Raw genomic sequence first — 16337 nt, forward strand, 5'->3', positions numbered from 1 at the left:
TGGACAAATCAAGGTTATAAGAATAGGGAGCAACAGCCATTCTCTTTGTTGTATTTGGGCCGGACACTGTAATATTTGGGATAGAATTTCTGCATAAGGGAGATCTAAAAGTCTCCCCCCACCCCCTTCCAACCCCTGATACTTTCAAAGAGCTTCTCTGCTAGACATGCAGCTTTTGTGAAGCTCTTGAAGGTAACTTTCCCCTTCTTCTCCCCATTGCATGACAAATATCCCCTCTCCCAGCATCATTTTGCTTATAGCCTAATGCAGGCATAAGGCAGAGTAGGCCCTCCAGATGTTTTGGGACTACAACTCCCATCATCCCTAGCTACCAGGACCAGTGGTCAGGGATGATGGGAGTTGTAGTCCCAAAACATCTGGAGGGCCGAGTTTTCCTATGCCTGGCCTAATGTGCTAAGTAGCCAGGAACATGTAATATTTCTTTGTTTTAGAAATTTTGTATCTTGGGAAACTTTATAGGTTCAAAATATGGTTATATGATGATATTGGCCTTCTTATAGCCATCCGTTTTCTCCATGTTTCTTTCAAAGTAGAATCATGCCTTATCAGAAAATTGTCTTTAAACCACACAAGGAATTCTTCAGAAGTAGGTGTTTAACTGCTGCCCTAAGGCAAGACTGTTCTGTGTCATCTGTGGACCTCCCTCTGTAAATGTGTGGAGCTGTAGCATCTGTCAGTACTAACTGGGATTTTTGGTGGGTTCTCTTTTGATAATAGGCAATCTAGGGCTGTTTACAGATAGTAACTTCAAAGACTTGATGTTGCTATCGTTGCCCATAGCAGACACGCACATTATTTCTGGTCAAACATGTTTTGCAGGTTTTTAAAGTGCTCCAAGAAATACTTTGAAAGAGCCAAAACTGGCTCTGAGCACCATGATCAGTACTGCCAAAATAATAATATTAAATTAAATTAAATATTAATTTTTTTTATAATGAAGTCCCCCAGTTTCCCTCTCCACCTCATTTAAGAACACCTTTTCCCTTTAAAACTTAATTAGGGGTGGATATTTTTAGACCAGAAGCTGCTTCTGATGCCGTCTTGTCAATTTCACAAGTCATTGACTAGTACAGGGGCTCAAGTAAGTGACTGGAATTAGAAACGGGGGGTTGGGGGCAGGCATTCTCTTTCTCCTTCCCCTCCAACTTCCATTATTGCAATTGCTGAACAAGGCTTGGGTTACAGTAATAGTAAAGGGGAGATTTACACCCATTGCTCTACAGAAAAGTATCACAATGCAGCCTAAAATATGTGGCCTAAGCTAACTCCTGTCAGTCATCTCCAATTTGACCCTGGGGGATAATGCCCTGCAGTTTCAGGATGTCAGAGGAGCTTTCATGCTTTTGTATGACTGACACAAGCAGAACTGATGCATTTTTCCCCTCTCTTAAATCTGCTTTTTATTAAATATGACAACTTGCTTCCAAAAATAAATGAATTAAAACAATTACCATCCCAAAGCCTCTAAAGTTAGAAATGTTACAGGAGCTTACAAGAAAACAGGTCTAGGCTCCTAAGAGGAAATTCTGCTGAGATAATGATCTTTTCTATGGGGTAACCAATCTTTACTGATGGCAATAGTCATTCAAAGTAGTTTGGGTCTGCAGCCTAAATTGTAGTAGTAAGGATCACATTAAAAAAAATCTTTCTCTGGTTAGAAAGACTGTGTGAAAAGTACTTATGGTATTTTATTTGTACTTTAAATATATATATATACTTCTAGATTGTAGTAAAATCTCTATGCAGTTTATAAGAAATAGCAAAATCATCAATTGTTGTTGTTGTTTAGTCGTTAGTCGTGTCCGACTCTTCGTGACCCCATGAACCAGAGCATGCCAGGCACTTCTGTCTTCCACTGCCTCCAGCAGTTTGGTCAAACTCATGTTAATAGCTTCGAGAACACTGTGCAACCATCCCGTCCTCTGTCATGCCCTTCTCCTAGTGCCCTCCATCTTTCCCAACATCAGGGTCTTTTCCAAGGAGTCTTCTCTTCTCATCAATAAAATCATCAATAAAAGCAGATAAATGCAATTAAAAGATTAAAAAAAAATAGAATTAACAGTTCAAAAGATTAAAATGTGTCAGCATCTATTTGTCTGGGTAGACTTACATAAATGAAACTTTCAAGCCAATGGTGCAAAGAGTTCCCTGTGAAGAGGAATTTATTGTTAAAGCATTCTGGAAATTGTAGTTGTGTGAGGAGAAATGTTTAAAATAGCACAATACTTCTTTAAATGTATGATGCACATGGGACCTTACATTTTGTACTCTGGGAAGCAGGGTGCAGCATTTATGTTCACGTCAATTTATTCGTCTCACTGACTGCTATAGACATATTTTTTAACTTGGTAGCTTCTGTGCTGCAATATCTGGGATTGGAAATTCTCACCCTTTCCTCCATTTTTAATAATGTAACTTTAAGGAGAAATCACAGATTTTAGCAGCTGTGGCTTCTCATGTGGTTATGTAAGGCAGTGTGCATGGAACTTTAGATAAGACTCTTTAAAGTTCCATTTCAACTACTCATATATTGCACCCACAAAAAGCTGTCATATAAGTGGCAAAACCATCATTTACTTGGGCTCTGTCTTGGGACAATTGCTGGCTCTGTTCTGATAAAATGTAGAAGTCTGGTGTCAGAATGAATATGCTGTTATGAGCAAAAAGAACAGGTCATATTAGGACGTGCTGCGGCATTTAATTTCTGTGGAAGCAAAAGAGCAGTGTGCAAATTTAGTATCCCCTCAGTGCAAGTGAGCTCCTGTTAGGGATCACTCTGGCTCCCACTCTGGGCCCTGGGCAAAGACAGTCGGTGTCTCCCCTTCCGAGTACCTTGGAGGGGATGCTACATGTGATTAGCACAAAGACTCCAGGCTGGGAGCTTTGCCTGATGTTTCCTGGGGAAAAAGAGAAAGCACTTTGTTGTTTTTGGACTTCAGTCAATCCTGTATGAGGGATGGTAGCGGAGAGTTTATTATCTGGTCTCATTTCCCCCCCTGCCTCCAGTCGTAAACTGCTGTCATATCAGGTCTTTTAATTATTTTTAATAGATGTATTCTAAACTGTCGATCTTGACTTTCACTACAGTGAACACTCAATTTAGTAGCTCCCCCACCCTTTAAATTGCCATATACTAATGCAAGGGACAGAGAGGTGACTTTGCATGTCCATATTGTTTTGACATTTACGTCCGGCCTAATGCTCTTCACATACCTCAGAAACAAACATGCTGGTACTTATAGTCTGCTGACATGTAAGATGTGCTTATAAGGGGGAAGGAAACAAATTGGCATAAATTGAAATAATCCCAACTCCTTACCTCTTACTGTCCAGATTCTCCAGAGTGAGTATGTTAAAGCTTGGGGTATGCAAATAAACTGTTCAAACCTTCTGACAAGCAATAGTATTGCTTCTAGAGTTGTATCTTTTGGGACGTTGTGAAGACACTGTTTCCTGTTTGCAGCAGTTAGTAACATGAATGAAATGTTTGTTTGATTTGGGAACTCTAGAGGTGGAGAGGAGTGCCATCCAGCAAAAATATAGAGGATCTGCACAAGGAGATACCATGCCTGCAAATTTCATTTCTGTCCGGCTTTGCAACCCAGTTACTTCTTCACTGTTCATGAGTATTTATTTAGATTCCGACACCAACCTTCAAAACAGTCTTCAGTCACACACTGTTTATTTGCCCAAGTTGCTTTTTATTATGAATGGTGGCTGATCTTACAGGTCCATCCCTACCTTCTTGTCTTAAGTCAGCTGGCAACTGTGACTGGCTCTCCCAATTTGGATGAGATTGCAGAACAAGTTAGTTCACTTATAAATTGCTTCCCTCAACAGAGTGTCTGGAAGTAACTTACAAGCATAGAACATAGTGACAAAATTAAAAAAAACAAAAACCTTATGCCACAAAAGTTTTTTCCTCTTAAGGAAAGACACTGGCATGTTGAGCAATCTCCATGTCTTTGCCAAATGTGCTAGACAGGAAAGACTGTTACAAAATTGCACTAGCAGTTTTAGAACATCCTGGTGTGTGTCTGTATTGTGGGAACAACAGATCTTAGTGCTCTGTAGGTGGGATTATACCTCTGCTGGAGGCAATATTTAGTCACCTTGAGTGACCAGACAGTAATCAAACTGCAAGCTTGTTTTGTGAGAATGAAATTCGAGTCATGGCTGTGGGGCAAGAATAATCCAAGAAAGTTCAATTGAGGAATGTTGTGCGCTTATCTTCATAAAGCCAGAGGATCTGTCACTCAGCTATGAAGAGTACAGAAGAAAGTGATTGGGGTTACAGGAGCAGCCTACCCATGTCCTTTGTGGGGCACATGTTGCAATGTGTGGTGGGATAACATTATATGGCACCATGTGGAACAGCCTTCCCCAATCTGGTGCCCCCCAGATGTTTCAGACCAGCCTTTCCCAACCTTGGCACCCTATATGTTGTTGTACTACAACTCCCTTCACCACTGGACCTGCTATCTAGGGATGATGGGAGTTGTAGTCTAGCAGCATAAGGGGACTCAGTATTGAGAAAGGCTGTTTTACACTAATTCCCATCAACATGGCCTGTGGTCAGGGACATCTGGAGAGCGGGCTGAGGAAGGCTGGTTTAGAGAGTACAGCTGAGGCTACAACCATGGGATGTTAGCTTTAGCTTTTGACATCCTCATGCCTCTTCACTTCTGTTTGGTATCTGCCACTTTGCAGGATCAAGAATTTTGACTACTTCTATTTTGGGTGATATCCCTACTCCATTGTTGAATTTACTCCCACATGGTTCTCCCACCACCCCCTTGGGTGTGTTTCAGGTAAAGCTTAACTTCAGTAAAACCAACTGCTGTTCACAAGGCTGCATTTCACATAAGGTTGCTTAGAAATCAGAATGACAAAATAGCTCCAATTGCAGATTTTTATGGGCTTATATGTTTCTTCAAGATTAGTTTATTCCAGTCTCTAATTCTGAGCAAAGGGACTGGCTGCTCTAGTTTATTTCATAAGAACCATATGTGCTGAACAAATAAGCCACAAAAAGCTACGTGTTCTATTTTTTTCTATAAAAAGCAATTTAATGTGCTTAAATAAGTATAGTAATCTCAGGTATGCAGAGAACAATTTTTGTGCTGAGCAGCAATAATTTGCACCCTACAGAGCTTTTTCTTCAGTTCGTGTTTTTAAAGGATCTGGAGGCCTGTGAATGTTTTATTTTATTCCCTCGGTTCTTAGCCAAGGATAATCTTCAGGAAAAGATCAGGAGTTGGGCCTTAGGTTTGTGCACCCTTTAAAACATTAAAAGAAGTGAATGACCAAATTAGGAGATTTTATTCTGAGGGTTTCATTCTCTTTCATCAAGAACAATTCTACATTCCGAAATGGGAACCTCCCAATTTTTTGCTCACTTTCCCCTGAGGTAAGGGAATGCAAGAGCCTGTGCAAGACTGAGGCCTAATTCATTTCATTCCTGGAGGATAACTCATCCAAAGGCTGGGATGGGAATAATGTCGATACAAGCCTTGAGATGTCCATGTAGAAGTTGCTCTTTTTGTGCAGCAGTGCAGGTCAATAGCAGAAGGATCCAAGCTCTAGAATGTAAATTCTTCTTCCCCATCTTTATTATGGTCATGGAAAAACTTGTAGAAGAATTGTTCTTGTAAGTAATATTTTACTCTCAGGTAAATTTATTAAAATAATGAGAAATTTGGGCTGTGATTCCCCAAACTACTTTAATGGAGAATACTTCCAATTAAATGGTTGGTTCTTTTAAAATGCAGGATTTTCCAGCAGTACAAATCCCTACCCCTAGAAGAAGGCAAATGAACTCAAAGGCACTCTGTTCCTGGCTTACACCCTTTATCGGTGAAGTTTTTGCCATAGAAATCACTAGCTATTATCTACTATCCATTGATGATTTATTATTTTATTTGCCCTAGACTAACAGGTGCAAAAACATGAGTATTTTAAGGGTATATACAAGGATGTGACGAAGTATTTCCTGCCCAAAGATGAAAGTGAAGAAGAGGAGATTCTGGCCCCCCAAAAAGAAGGGAATTTTAAATTGAGTTTGAGCAGTTTGTTTTAAATATGGAAACTCTGCACAATCTATACATATATATTTGGCGTACATGCCATTGGTGACACTACCTATCATTTAAGGGCTTAATAAAACACATATGCCTAAGATTTTCCAACTGCATATTATCAGCTTTCCAGCAGCACATTTTTCCAACTCTAGATTTTGTGCCAACTACACACTAAAAAAACCCTTTGTTAAATTGTGATGTTGGTCCTACCTGAGGTAATAAAACTAAAACCTGTGGATTGCAGCCATAAAACTGCAGCCATAACTTTCTAAAACAGAAGGAAGTGTCCGTCTTGGGGAAAGTCTGTCCGTGAGAAAGGGTTGTAATTACAGTTGTGTTTCCTTGACTCTATTTGTAACACAAGTGGTTTATAAATGTTGGTCTACCATATTAACACATTACCATGCTGCAATAATGGCAGTAGTGCCAACAATACTAGATTATCACCTCTTTGGGTTGAGTAGCACTTGACATTGCTCCTTAGAATCCATCTTCCTGCCTCACCTTAAAGGTAGAACACAATCTCTTCCTCTTGACATAATGTACTAGGGTAAGGGCTGTTTACTGATGTGTATAATATGGTACAGCTCTCCTGCAATTGTACCAATTCAGAACGAAGGTGTGGATAACATGATTAAATGTGCTCAATGTTAAGAAAAGCTTTTCAGTGTAGGAAATTAACTCATGAGTTAGGATTTGAGATATGCTATCTTTCCTTGTCTCCGGAGTGTTGTAGCTTAGTTCTTGGGAAGCAAATTGGGTCTTAGGACAAATATGGTAGCTGCAACAAATCCATTGCATCAGTTGGCCAGCTACATATTAATGCTGGAATCTTAATCCACCTACCTGGGAGCAAGCCCAACTGAATTCAGTAGGACTAACTTCTAAGTGAATATGGTTAGGATTGGGCTATAAATAATCATTGATTAGTCCCCCCCCCCCGCTTTCCCCCACAAAAGCAATTAAAGGCTCTAGAGTAATGAATATTGAGCCATTCAAATAGTTTGCAATTAAAATTATTGCAACAGAATGTGGTAATTATAACATTTCCCCCTGCAGTAAACATGTATCATTCTTTCTTTCTGTAGGAAGAGACTCATGAAGTAGTTAGTTATTAAAGAAGTTAGTCTAAATAGCCCCAGGAGTAGCTTTTTGGAACACAGAGTACCTGAGATCTAGGCCAGTCAGATATTGCATTGTTTTGTGTTGCAGTGGAGACTATAAGGTTTAGCTTTGGTTTTAGTTTTTTTTATATGTGGTTTAACTGAGAATGTTGGTGGAATGCACTGTCACTGTCAATCTTGCTTTCAGGATTAAGGCCTTCAAATGTGAATATTTTTCAAGGTGTTACATACAACAAATGCAAGGTGAATTAATATTGGGGCTGGAGTATGAGAGGCAGGGGGACTAATAATGGTCACTAAGAAAAGTGGTTGGGGGCTAAGTGAGCCCAGTGGGAGTTTTGTCCAGCTCTCTTGGCTTCTGAATTGTCACCAGGCATAGCATGGGTATTTTGGAACTGTTCTTGCAAGTGTTCATGCTAGAAATGAGCTTTAAAAAATTGCAGGTAAAGGGCTTTATATAAATTCAGTCAATCAGTCATTCAGTGCAGATCCAATTCCTTATTTGTTTTTTTCTTTTAAAAATAATCTTTATTAGGTTTTCAAGAAAAAGTGAATACATAAGTAGAATAAGTTATCTGTTGAATGCCGATACAATTGCATTGCACTATAGTATTTCCCTCACTCAGCAAACAAACATACACAGAGCTATTATAACAAAAAAAAAAAATCAATTAATTAGTTTAATTGAGGCAAAACTAAATCCCACTTCCCCCCAACTAACAGACTTTTTGGTTCCAAGTATCTTAAAAATGTCCCGTTACCCCTCAACAGGTAAGTGTAGCAAAGAAATAGGAATTTACATGCAAACAATAATACATACGAAAAGAGCAGTTTGGGTCAAGATGGCCACACCCTCATATAATGTGAAGAAGGAGAGAAATAGTTTTAAGGTGATAAAATCATACCACTCTTCCACAAGATAAACATTCTTTGCTTGTCCCTAATGGCTTTACAATCAATATAATTTTTTTAACACGTTCTTGAGCTTTTCCTATTTCAGTCTTCTTTGTTGTCTTCTGCTTCCCCACTCCTTTACCTCTTATTTTTCAGTATTCAGCTGGAATGTGTTTAATCTTTTTCAAACTCCCTCAAGTGAATGGGTACTTAAAGTCCTGCTGCATGGCTTGTAGATGAGAACCTTAATTTTGTAAAAGTTCAGTTGTCAGGTCTATATGTCATAAGCCCATGCAGGCACATCCCAGAGGTCAAACTGGGGTAAGTAGGTCCTGATGCCATCTTATAGACTTGAGAGCCAATAGTCTTCCTAATATTAACAAATGCATTTAACAATTCAGGTTTCACAATAGAAACTCATTTTATATTGATCATGTTAGTAACTCTCAGTTGATATTGGGGATAGTATGTTTTAATAGTAATAATGCTTGGTTTGGTATTAGTCTTACAGTTAACCTTTGTTTACAAAGTAAGGGCGATGCTGACTTAAGTATGTATGAGCTTCATGGATTAAAGGTCGAGGGAGAATCTAAACTGTTTCCCCCTACATGGTGTTGAAGTATTGGGATCTAAAATATTTTCTTTGCTGCTAAATACTGTGCCACACCCGGTTAGGAAAGCAAATTCCAGCAGCGAAACACATGTGAGTTCCAATGAAAATATGACATTGTGAAGATTGTGAAGATTGCTTTGGCTTTGGGAAAAATTAAGTCTCTACCCATGGTGAAAAGGGGCAGTTTTCTGCTTTCCTGGGTGAAGTCAAACTAGCAGGCCTTGAATATAGCAAGCTGCCCAGACCTTCCCCAAAACACGTGCTTGGACGTCTACATTCCACAGCTGTGTGTGCAGGAGACACTCTGTACCAGTCAATATTGGTGTCAGAGAGATTTGAGAGAGGATTTTCCTTTTAATGTCATCTAGAGATCACAGCACATGAACAAAGAAGATGATATTGTGAGGTCAACTGTTGAGGTTGCAGTTGGGTCCTGTCTTTTTCCCAGGGTTGTATTCCAGCCCCGTGTCATACACCATTTTGGTTTCAGGCTAAGTTTGAAATTGATTTAATGCTGGAGTAATTCACTTCATTAGTAAGCTGCTTGCCATGTTTGATAATATTTTTAGACAGGACAGATTTTACTAAGCTGCAGAGTTCAGATGAGCGCCCTTAAAGCCGGTTCAGGGATTACAGTGGTAAATTCAGCAGTTGATTTCATTAGCAAGCAGTTTCCTATATCCAAATTGTCCTTTTTAGAACTTAAAAGCCAGATCCAAATGCAACTTGTTTGTTCCTCTTTGTATTCTGAAGAAATAGTGGTGACAAATGGGAGCACTGGCCAATTTTTAGCAAATGAATCTTTGCTCTGGATAAACAGGGACTTTTCTTGGGAGTAAATGGGAATCCACTGTTCGTCTGGAGCATTGGGAAAAGGTATGCTTATAGTTTCTATGCTTTCTCAACATAGTGGGAATTTGTTTTGACAATACAGCATTTGCAAACTTTAAAGTTAGTTTGTTACCAATATGACAAACTGTAACCTGGATTATTGATTATTTTTGCATGATGTCTTTTGGGTTTTGAATTAGAAGAATTGAATTTGCATGATGACTTTTGGGTTTTGAATTAGCCACTTATGGTGGCTGTCCTGAATTTTTTAAAAAAAAGTTTCCCTGATTTGTTTTAAAATAAATGTTACATTTATGGTTTACAGCAAAGACATAGGAAGCTGCCTTGTATTCAGTCAGATCATTGGTCTGTCTCACTCAGTATTGTCTACACTGACTGGCACTTTCAAATGAGGCAGTTTCTGAGGACATACCTGGAGATGCTGGTTATTGAACCTGAGACCTGTATGCAAAGTAGATGCCCTGCCACTGGGGTATGACAGATGTCTGACATTCTAACCACCTGTTAGGACTTGCACATATACTAGGGTTGCCATATTTCAAAAAGTAAACTTCCTGACAGCCACAAAGTTGTTGAACTTTTTTGGGGAAGCCTCTCCCCAAAATAGTGATTTTAAGCTTTTGGAGCTATTTCCGCTGCTTTTCCCACCACGTTGCCATACATCTGGATTTTTCCGGACATTTTGCCAATTCAGCAAAATTCCCCCGACGCCATTTTTACACCCAAAAATCAGGACATGTCAGGAATTTTCCTAATGTATGGCAAGCCTAACATATACCAAATGCCTCTTGCTGGATCTTCATATTAACAATAACGTTGTTACCTCTGCCACCCACCTTAGTTTGTTGCCCTTTCCTTGTGCATTTTCAGTTTCCAAAATTTCTGTTCTGCTTTTAAGGAAACCCCCTTTGATGTATTGCCACATATATAAACACATTCTAAACCTAGATTAACATCTTGATTTGTAGCAAATAGAGGAGTCTGGATTTTCAACTTCAGGTCTTCTACTGACCACCAAACATCAGCAAGCCTGCATCACACACTGTGTTGGTCATCCAGTCACTTGAAGATAGCTTTCACTCACTTCTAGGTCAGCTGTACTACCAATAGTACAGAACATAATCAGCGGTAGATCCCTTCAGACACTTCTTTGTTGCTTTATAGGATCGGAATAGTTATTCTGCCTTATAGGATTGGGACAATTATGGTGCATAATTTATTATGAAATTTCATATTTAAGCTACAGTTTCTCAAACTGCTTATAGTAGTATAGCCAGTCTTCCTGCCATTGTATCTTGACACCAACTTCATGAAGCAGACTGCCCAAAGGTCACTAGTAAGTTTTGTGGCTAAGCAAGGAATTGAATCTAGGTCTTGCTGTAACTGCAGACTGCTACACCACACTGAGTTACTGGCTAATGATCAAGTTTCCTTATAGATATGCTGATTAAAAGGCCTTTGCTTGGATGCCACAGAACAAAAGCACTTGAGGTATAGCTGAGAAGAGGTGGTATACACACAGAAACACAGACACACAAACACAAACAAACAAGCATGCATGCATATAGCAGACATCCTATCACCTGTGCTGAGAATGGATGTAGCTGCCCTGCCAGTTGAGGGCACTCCTTTTCTGACATAGTTCTGTAGCCCCCTTTTTCTTAGGAGGAGAGGGTATTTTCCTCACATGCACAGCTATCGTTTGTCTGATTAGGTGGTTGCAGAAGGGAGGTTTTGTGGCTCTTGGGGCAGGCAAAAGAGCCTTTGGCATCAGTTCACAGTTCCTTCTTAATTGCTCAAAGCTTTGTGGTCTGTGTTACATAGAGTTCACAGGACCAAAGTGCAGCTTTACCTAGCCTGTAAAATCTTGTTGAAATCTCATTTGCATATTTATGTATTTAGCAAACTTTATATACCACTTGATAATAAATAAAACTTCTAAGCGGTTTGAAAAATAAAGCAGACATTAAAGTTATCTACAAAATAAATCTGTATCTCTGACAACTTGTGTGTACTTATTTTATACTCACTGTAGTCCTTGATTCTTTCAGCAGCTAAATTTTTAAGGACTTCTTGGTGGCCCCAAGTGGTTATTTGAGCTCTCAGACCTAATGCAGACGTCTGCTCCCCCCTCCACTCTCTGCCTCTGGTGCAGTGGTGAAGAGGAAACCAGAAACAGCAGTTTTCATTTTAAACTAACTACACATTTGTTCTGTCCATTTTGATTAAATAGTTTGAAGAATAGCAGTCTTGGGAGGAAAATCCATCTTCTGATACCACAACAATTGAAATGAAGTGAAGTTTGTGTTTGTGCTTAAATCGTGAGTGATTTCATGGTGGTTGAGATGCCCAAGTTGTTTTTTAGGTTGTCAAAGATGCTTCATAGTTTTGTGCTAGTATAGCAGCTGAAATTCCACTCTAGTTGGCCATGGCAGTAGTGGAATAATGTAAAGATATTATGTAGATGCTCTTCTGAATAAAAAGGAAGCTGTAACAATTAAAGCCCTTGTGAGCCTATTCTTTACTTTGGGCCACTCTCCGCTTTCTCAGAGGAGAACTGGTTTTTCTGTGTGGCCTCCAATTGTTGATTGCTAACCTTCATGTTATAGCTGATGGCTTGTCTGGTAGTGCTATAGAGTACAGTTGTATTCCTGTGCTTTTCTGACTGAAGGAAATTGTATTAATTTACCAATATATCCCTTTTGGTCTAAAGATCTGCACAATTGTGACTGCTCAACATTTACAGTTGCTGACTTCTACTGAAGCCTTGAATACTGCCATATAACATGCAATTAATGGGACTTGACAATGCAGTACTTAAAATGTCAGAGGCCAATGAAGCTCTGCTTTCACAAGAACAAATTCTTTTGCTCCCTGTGGTGGTACCCTTATGGTGATAGCAATGGTAGATGATGTGATGTGAGGGAAGCCTAATTTAGGCAGATAATTTTGAATGCTCTTTCATCCATTTTGGTATCTACTTATTGTGCTTTTTCCATTTTTGAATGTCACAGCACTTCATTAATCCTATTCGTCATGCTTTTGTTCTTAGGGAAGCATGGCTCCTACACATCAGCTGTGGCAAAGAACGCGCACCTTTATTGGGCTAGTGAAAACAGGTCAGGGGGCCTGCCTGGCAGGGGAGGGGGAGAAACATGGTAGATTGAATTCAATCAAACCAATGTAAACAGATTATTTTAAATCACAAAAGAAAATAGACTTTCTTTATTTTGTCCTATTGTATAAATCAAAACTAACTAGTTTCTGTAGCATACTCCTTATAAACCTAGAAGAATAATCCAAAACAGTTGGGTGTTAAGCACACATGCTTTGTGAACTACAGGATCATCTCCTTGGGGGCAAATTTGGGCAATTGTTAAATAAACACAATTGTACGTATGCATAGACCCTAAGAAAGAACACTTGAGTAAGGGCTAAATGCCAAATAACTTTTAAGAGGCTGGGGTTAGTAATTACTGAGCAGATTAGTATTTCTCTGTGACGTGAAAAGTAAGAGAATTGTCCAGCAAAACTTAATTCTCATTTAATTTTATGGAAGAGTAAATCATTGAATTAATACTCTTCCTTTTTTAAGTTAATGGGACTTAAAACTTGGTTGTCCTGTTTAGTTGACATTCTTCAATGCTCACACTCTGCCACAGTTAATACATACACTACTGCATCAGTATACTTCTTGCTCAGAGGCCGCTCCCCTTCTTAAGTAGAAAGCAATCTTTAATTCTTTCTGTTGTAGTAATTAATGGATTCTATTTTAAAAGGTTATGTGAACTTTTGTTTGTATTATAATCAGATTTCATTTTCAGAGACACTAGATTTGAGTTTTATACATTCTGAAGACATGTGGAGCATTGTCCTCTACTGGATTTGGCTTTCATTCTTCGTTGCACTAATTCTTTCAACAGTTGAAAGGGCCGAAACATTAAACTTTGTTCAAGCTGGAATACTTCTCCCTTCGGGTTTCTCATCCAGGATTTGATTTGCTGAGTATCATTCATTGATAAGATCTGAATGCAGTGCAGAGTCTCTGGTAACTCACCAGCTAAGTATGATAAATTGATGTTTAGCATGGGAAATACTTTTGAACCTAGTTTTTATTGGTTGGTCTTATCAGTGAAAGTTGCAAAGCTCTATGCTAGGCATTTATTAAATAAAGATTAGACAGAAATAAAGCAAACAGGTTTATGAAGAAGGGAGTTCAGCACAATGAATTGCTTACTAAATCTCACTCATAAACATACTTCCTGACATGGTGAACAATGTGCTGTTCCTCTAGGACTTAAAATAGCATTTGACACAGTCTGTAGGGATTGGTTTGTTCGAAGTTCACTTGTTTTTGTTCCTAGACCTGGATGAAATCAGAGGGCAAGGTTAAAGTAGGCTATTGGTAGCACTCTTTTCAGCAAAGGGGGATTAACTTTTTACTAACTTGCTAACCTATTTTTTACTATTAGGTTTTAGTTAATGACCTCCCTTTTTGTTTTTGAATTGTCACTAGTTATTTTGCTGCTTGACATTAGTGAATTGTTTCAGATACGACACTAAGCCATGATGGGAATCCATTAATTTTTGTCAAAGACATTGTTAAAGCCTGCATTTGAATATAAGAGAGAAAAATTGGGGGGGGGGGCTGCCATAAATTTTATCATTGAAATAATTTTTGTGCATTATGAAGTTCAGAGCTTAGAAAAGCACCCTTCAGGCCATAATGGTTGAAAGATAAGAGGCAAGCCTTTTCCATTATATCCAAGACTTCTGTTTTTCCAGTTCTGGTTCTTGGCAATCCCATTGCTATCATGCTGTTCTTAAGGCCACACAAGCAGCACATGGGGCTGGTTTGTTGAAATAATCAAATCACATGGTGAGAACTGTTATGATCCCTGAACTATGTGCTTTGTAGAATTCAGGGCAGGTTCTATATTTTGAATCAGTTGGGGTTTTCAGGTTCTGTTCTAGTTTGATGTAACTTGCTTTATGAATTAACTAAACTATAAATGTATAAAACAAGCCTTTTTAATAGAATTGCTAGATGACTTTTTTTTTATTTGTATCTTGGTGAGTGACAGGGGCTATCTCAAAAACAATACAGGGAAGTTTTGCAGCAAATATTTGAATTGCCAGTAGTGTGTGGGGTCCAAGATAATGTCACTCCACTTTTTTTCCTTCTCTCAGCCTCTCTGATTCTGTTTTCTCTTATTGTTGAGCCACTTACTCCTGGGAGGAGGTGTTCCCTGGTACAAATTCTTTGTTTTCTTGAGTCTTAGAAGTACAGTGGTACCTCGGGTTACAGATGCTTCAGGTTACAGACTCCGTTAACCTAGAAATAGTACCTCGGGTTAAGAACTTTACTTCAGGATGAGAACAGAAATCGCGCAGCAGCAGCGGGAGGCCCCATTAGCTAAAGTGGTGCTTCAGGTTAAGAACAGTTTCAGGTTAAGTACGGACTTCCGGAACAAATTAAGTACTTAACCTGAGGTACCACTGTACTTGGAAGTTTGACCCACTTGTTCTAGAATTTTCATAATAGTAAGCAAATTGCAGCAGTAATTCTTTCTTTGCATTCAAATTTACTTTTTCAATAGTTTTTCCACAGTGCCGTTCTAATATTACATGTTTCTCCTCAGCCTAACGCTACAGATTTTTCTCTTGCTCTCAATCAAGGTGCTGCATGTGTTTAGTGTATCGTAGTTGCAGGTGGTACAATCCAAACAGTTCTTTTCTCACAGAAAAGCCAAAGTACAGTGGCGCCCCGCAAGATGAACGCCTCACAAGACGAAAAACCCGCTAGACGAAAGGGTTTTCCGTTTTGGAGGCGCTTCGCAAAACAAATTTCCCTATGGGGTTGCTTCGCAAGACGAAAAAAATCTTGCATCCCCCCGTGGTGTTTTTTCGCTTTTTCGCCCTTTTCTTAAGCCGCTAAGCCGCTTATCAGCTGTTCCGCTGATAAGCCGCTTAACAGCTGATCGCTGGAAGCCGCTTGACAGCTGTAGTGCTAATCCGCTAAGCTGTCAATGGGCTTGCTTCGCAAGACGAAAAAACCGCTAGACGAAGAGAATCGCGGAACGAATTCTTTTCGTCTAGCGAGGCACCACTGTATTGTAAGAGAACAGGAACCAGGTTTTTCCAAGACGTGTCTTGTGCTGTCAGTTGTGAGCTGCAGTTCCTGACTGTATGCCATTGTCAAGATGTTCTAAGCCCACAGCTCTTTCCTGGTTTATCTAAATTAATCTAGGGATCTTAATGTGGAATAGCTAGTATATTTGGTTTCTTATGATCACATTGGTTTTCATTACACACTTCAAATACATGATTGATTGATTGATTGATTGATTGATTGACTTGAATAGCAGTATTATAGTTGGCATATGACTTGGCTGTAGTTTAATGATCTAAATGTTTTAACTGTTCTTAAACCCCTGTATCTTTGGCTTACTGAAGGGGGGGGGGAGGATAAAGCTGGTATTCATCAAGAAAGTAGCATGAAGTTTGTTGTATCTAATGTAACCTTCTAATAGTGCAAGTATATGGGGGCGGGGGAGGGAAATTCACTTTTTGCGCAGAGAAACCGGAATAAAAGAGCAAACCTTTCTCCTAATGGGTTTGAATTTTAGCAAGCAACATTCTTCCCTGGATTGCTTAGTTGTTTGTCTTTGTGGAATGTGTGGAGAAGTGAGCCTGCTGAATAAAATAAATAAAATAAAGTGGTATAACTACGTATGTCTTCTTACTCCTTTG

General features: G+C 39.2%; 1 protein-coding gene across 3 annotated transcripts in view; it reads left to right on the plus strand.

Moving 5' to 3' along the window:
* Positions 1 to 16337, plus strand: part of AHCYL1 (adenosylhomocysteinase like 1) — a gene marked incomplete at its 3' end in the record, with an annotated part of 49570 nt that overhangs the window by 13028 nt on the left and 20205 nt on the right. The window lies entirely within an intron of this gene.

The sequence above is a fragment of the Podarcis gaigeae genome (assembly GCF_964106915.1).
Source record: "Podarcis gaigeae genome assembly, chromosome: 6".
Lineage (NCBI taxonomy): Eukaryota > Metazoa > Chordata > Lepidosauria > Squamata > Lacertidae > Podarcis > Podarcis gaigeae.